Source organism: Cryptomeria japonica, chromosome 4, assembly GCF_030272615.1.
Source record: "Cryptomeria japonica chromosome 4, Sugi_1.0, whole genome shotgun sequence".
Lineage (NCBI taxonomy): Eukaryota > Viridiplantae > Streptophyta > Pinopsida > Cupressales > Cupressaceae > Cryptomeria > Cryptomeria japonica.
The window spans coordinates 153,440,386-153,446,796 of NC_081408.1; positions in this window are offsets into that span (position 1 = coordinate 153,440,386).

The following is a 6,411-nucleotide window of genomic DNA, read 5'->3' on the forward strand; positions in this document are numbered from 1 at the left end:
CCTCCTCTTCAGCATCCTCTTCTTCAGTTGAATCAAGAAAATATTCAAACAATGAATACTTCAAACCCTCTTCTTCTTCAGCCAAAGTCTCCTCCTTTTTCCAGCCATCCCACCAATGAACATGGCGTTTTGTTTTAACTTTTGCTTGCACAATTTTACCCTCCACTGAGTCAATATTTGCAAGAAAATATTTGATGACTAAATCAGTGTATTCATATTTTGGCAGCCTTTTAGCCTTCTCGAGAAACCAACAATTTCTTTTTACATGGCCACACTTGCCACAATACCAACAACTAATTTCTCTAACTTTGAACTTCTGCATCTTCTCGAGAATTTTCAATCCTTTATCTATCTACCTTTCCATCTCTACTCAATCACTTCACCTAATCTTTGATACCAATTGTTAGTTTAAAATGAGCAGAGAAGAACATAAGATAAACATTAAATAGCAGAAAAGAAAATCAGACAACAAGAAAAGACATGAGACACAAGATTTAACATGGTTCACCACTAAGTGGCTATGTCCACCAGAAACACAAGAAATTGTCTTATTAACCAATATTAATTCTACAGTACATCATGTATTGGCTGCACACAACCATTTATATAAACATATGAGATATGAAATGAAGAGTCTTCTTAGGAAGACAAACAACCATGTGACTGTTGGGTTTCATATACCCAACAATTATCCCTACTAGGAGCTGGATTACATCATAGAAGAACAAGATTTTGTTGAAGTTCAGGGAAAGCGGACGTTTAAGTCTTTTGTTGAGAATCCTATAGTTATAGTAATGTTTAAAGATGAGGAGAAACAGTTTGCAATACCAGTTATGTATGGCTTCCAACTTATTTTGATGCACCTTGATGGTCGACGATTGCTTAATATAAACATTTATGGGCTCCACACAACCATTTATATATACATGTGAGATATGAAATGAAGAGTCTTCTGGAGAAGACAAACAACCATGTGAGTGTTGGGCTTCATATACCCAACAATTATCCCTACTAGGAGTTGGATTACATTGTAGAGGGACAAGATTTTGTTGAAGTTCAGAGAAAGTGAACGTTTAAGTCTTTTGTTGAGAAGCCTATAATTATAGTAATGTTTAAAGATGAGGAGAAACAGTTTACAATACAAGCTATGTATGGCTTCCAATTTATTTTGACGCACCTTGATGGCCGACGATTGCTTAATAAATCTAGTCCTGTCAAGGTTATTAGACCAGGTCAATTCAAGGCCATTAATGATGAAGGAATGCATGTTTACCTTGCAGGAAAGAATGTTTTGTTGATTTTTGTAAAGGACGTGGATGGAAAAATTCATAATTGAGTTTCAAGACACTAGAAAGAATCATTATAACTATCAAATTAAGACTACAGGATACATGGTCGATTGGGAAAAGTAGAGTATAGCATGGAAGGGTTGCCACTGTTGATTGATGGAGCTTCTTCAGTAGATAGAGATGGTACAAGTAATGGATATTCTATCTTTTCTATTGCTATGGAGGTAGTTCAAAGAGATGGTCCTGAACTTTTGCCTCACCTAACAAAGTTTGCAAGAACGGCAATATGAATTGAATTTCAAGAGTTTAGTTTAAATTCAATAAATGACAAAATTGTACAGGCTGGAATGGTTTTTTTTTGGTGTCACTTGGGTTTCAACTAGATAGTGTTGATAATTGCCTTAGGGATGGTTTCAAAATTGTTGAGGAAGTTCAGATATTATGTTTTATTAATTCTGATTTTTTTTAGAGGACTTATTCGAAGTGTCTATGAACAAAAGTTCATTAAGTTAAAATCTTGTAGGCCGATTACAATGTGAGATTAGGAGTAAAAATGCAGGGGATATCATTGTTCATGGTTCTATGGATTGAACTTCAAGTGGGAGATTATTGAGGATGTGAAGTTCAACAGTCATGAATATTCCTTTCGACTTATTTTTGTCTCTTTATATTCATAGAGTTAAACATTTGTATATATGAATGAGTGTATCAGATAACTGTGAATAAAGATATTGCTCTTCTTGAGAATGGATGTAGCCTTTATGGTGAACAATTATAAATTTTGTATTTCATGTCTTGATCTTGTTTATGTTTTCATATCTTATTTTGTCTTTATTTTATTTGCTCTTATTTAATTAACAATTGATATCGGAAATTGGTTAGAGCCACAAAGTAATTGTGAAAAAATTGAGCATAAAACTTATCTAGCATGTGGCCTTTAGGAAAGAAAATATATAAATATCCCTTTAAATCAAAATGCCAATCATCTTCTATGGTCTTAATGTTCCATTGTACAGACAAAAGTTCTATGTCTAAATGTATTCATTAACTTAGTTAGAGTTGAGCTTGAAATTTTGACGGCCACAGTATTGATAATCATGCTATATGCTCTAAGAATGTTTCACATCCACTATAAGATGGAAGGCAGGTATTTTTTTTGGTGCATTTCCCTTCACTACTTAGATTATTCGTTTAGTAGTAAATTACTTTTGGGGTATTGAGAGTATGTAGTGTAATATTTTGTAGTTCTCATGTACTGGTACTCTAGCAATCTAATATGTGAATGTGATTTCTTACTTTAGACATAAATCTTTTGATTCTTTGGCATTCTGGAATTGACCTTTAAAACACGCTTGTTCTCTTTTGTATATTAGATTACTTCAAGAATAAGGTGCTTTTCATCACTGTTTCACAATGCCTAAACCTCTAAGGAATATTAGAGACCATGTGGAAGAAACTTTTTTAAAAGAAGATACTTGAGTTTCAGAATGTCGAGGATGGGCAAAAACAGCTGCAGCAACAACTTCTTAAACAAGAGAAGCCAATTTTAGTGATATTGGATGATGTTTGGTCTAGATCAAGTTTGAATAATTTAGTATTTGAAGGGAGGGGATACAAGACCCTCATAAATACAAGAGACATTTCTATTATCCCAAAAAATGTTTGTACTAAACTGTATCAGTAACCATTGCTGAACTAAGGAGATGCTCTATCCCTTTTCTGCATCTGGGCTTTCAAACAGACAACAATTCAAGGAACTGCAGATACAAATCTAGTAAAGAAGGTAAAAGAAAATTTCTAAACTATTGGATTTTTTATAATTGGATGAATGTAGTTTCTAGGTTTAATCATTTTTGTATAGATATTTTATAAATTTTCAATGGCTAAACCATAAATTAGCCTTACACAGTTAAAACAAGTGCAATGAATGGAGGCAAAATTATATATAAAATTATGCAACTAGCACATGGCTTCGAGAAATGGCTTTCTTGGCATATGATGAAATAATAGAGATTCATACACATCTGCATATTGTATGTAAGCCTCATCATGTTTCATTGTCCTAGGACTACAAATAATAAGGAATATGTAACCAAGATTGAAACATTAGTTAAAAGCTTTCATTAACTCTGTTATAGATGTTGGAATACAATTGCAAATCATTATGAAGTTGGCTTTATGTTATCCGCAAACATTATGTTCTGATGTAATTTTACTGTCCTATAAGGCTTCCTGACAAATATATTTCCTCGAAATCAATTATAGGTTCAAGCAGAATGTGGAGGCCTACCACTTGCTCTGAAGGTGATTGGAAGCACTTTGCATGGGGAACATCGAGTGGCTTGGCAAAAGGAAAATAGAAGGCTCTCCAATGGAGAAGTTATATCAGATTATCACAGAGAAGGCATACATGAATGGTTAGCGACTAGATTTGATTTCTTGGATGATATAGTGGGAGAGTGTTTCCTAGACTTGCCATTTCCAGAGGACAAGAAAATCTGTGCTGGTGCACTATTGGATATTTAGGTTAGTGTTAGAAAATTAGAGTCGCAAGATGCCTTTGTCATCTTATTAGAACTGGCAAGCAGAAACCTATTGAATTTAATTAGCAATCCAAGGTGAACTTCTCTAATCTTGTATGTACGTACACTTGTTATCATTTATTTAAACATTGAACTAAATTGTTGTTTGTTCTGGGTAGGAATCAAGAAGCTATCTCTTATGGAAATGGAAATGCCTCGGAGCTGTACTTTTGTCAGTATGACGTAATGCGAGACTTAGCCTTGTACTTGGGATTCAGAGACAGTGCAGTCCATGGTAAAAGGTTATTTATGCCTAGGAGAGAGAGTAGTCTAACTCAAAAAATGGAAATTGCATACTAATAAAATATTTCATTCTCAAATTGTCTCTATTCACACAGGTGGGTTATTGGGAGCGGATCTTCACATATAAACTGTCAGAATATTGATCAGCACAATGATTACTCCATGCAGCTTACTTTATACATTTCATTCAACCTTCAAAGAAGCCTAGATTAAATTTCTCTTGGCCACCCAAATAAACAAATGAACCATTTCTTTTACGTTCTAAAACATTTGTGATATATAGTCATTTATGTACTCGATCAACTCAACAGACTAATAAACCATCATTTCGCTTGGAGAGGTTAATTGCACCACGGTTGAAATATGGAACAAAGCGGTACATAATATAGAGAAGCTTTCTTTAAGCTTATGTGAAGGGTTTGAAAGTACATCGACATTGAACAATACCAACCTACAAGATTTAAACCTGGATCATTGTCGTGATCATGAGGTGTTGCCTCCTGGAATCTACAATATGCAATCAATCCATTGTCATCTTATTCAGAATTTACCCTCTGATCTTGGAAGTATGAGCTATCTAAGAGTATTAAGGCTATCCGCATTAGCAGGCCTTAAAGAACTTCCTTCCTCAATTGGAAATCTTGTGTGGCTAGAATATCTAGACATTTCAGTATGTGAGGGTTTGAAAAAACTTCCATGGGAAATAGGAAAATTGGGGAAATTGAGTGAATTTGGTATGAGGGAGTGTTCTCGTTTGAGGAGACTACCTAGAACCGTCTGTGGGTTAGGTTCATTGAAACATGTTGTTTGTGATGAGGACATTGGAAAGCAGTAGTTGCAAGCCAAGAGCTTTTCTATCCCAGGGCTTGAAATAGAGATTGCGGAAGCAGAGTTTAATTTGGATTGGCTTCTTAATTGAGCTCTTTCTTTATATTTCTAATATTCTAAGAATAGTTTTAAATGCATTTCTTACATTGCAAATAAAGTTTTAGGAGCATGCAACAACACGACAAAATAGGCTTGGTAGATTTGATATCAACTAATCTATTCTTTCAATAAGGTCGGTTATACCATGGAAGAACCGCCGAAAATACGATCTGTTACTTTTGATATGAAATGGATTTTTACTCCTATTTGCCTTTGGGAGGGGATTGGAGAATCATTGTTTCCTATTTATATGTTGAAATCCATATAAATTACTTGGGTTTTTCAATGTTTGATCATTTTAATTCTTTACACGGTGATTAAGATATTCGGTCAAATTTTGCTTGATTGGTTAGAAGATATTTTTTATATTTTATTATTATTTAGTAAGAAAGCATGCAATTTGTTTACAAATTGGAATATATTATTATGAGATATGTATTATGTCTATTTAGGTATTTTTTTCAATGGATGAAATTAAGGGGCATCTTAATTTATGTATCATGTTTGTTTAGGTATATATATTCCAATAGCTTCTATTATCATTAAATATAATAAATAGCATCAAAGGGTCTTTTATTGAGATATCTTTAATATTTAAAGAATGGTTTTTTTGGGTAATTTTTTTTATTTGGTAATCATTATTCTATTTTTATTATTTAAAAATTGATTTGGTTTTAATTTAAAGGTACCAATCTTTTTCCACCCATAATTTTAGTCAATATGTGTAACATCAATATTGTACTGAATAATATAAGGCACTTATTTGCCAAAATAAATATATAATCTTCCCTCTAAAAAAGAGGCAAGAGCAAAGCTAAAGGGTCATCTACCATTGACGTCCCAAGAGAGCTTCTTTCGCTACATTGGGCTCTGATTAGTGTTCTTTGTCGCATTCAAGATTCTTTTTTCTCTTTTCCTTTTGGTTCTAGTTTGAGTATTGTTTTGTACTATCGAATGGTTTAATCTTTTGTGTTTGTTTTGACTTTGTTTGAACTTTTCTATGACCAATTCCATGGCCAACTTGTTCTTTGCCTTGGCCTCCCTAGATTGTGTGTAGGGTTGTATTTAACTCTATGTAACCACCCCTTGCCCATTTACTTCTCACGAGCCAACTGGCCCATGCGAGATAGTGTTTTAACATATGGTGGATAAGCATTAGATAGAGTAATTAATAATATGACTAGGAATGTGGTTATGCAAGATCGTGATAAGGGTCAAGAAGCTCGAGATGCTTAGAGACAATCTTTAAGGGATATTGTTGTAGATGATAGTGGAGATGAAATTTTCCCTCCCTTGGATGCTTTCAATGGAGGTGTTTGAATGGGAATTCACCTAGTATTAGAAGGCATTGTTTCTAAGGAATCATAGGG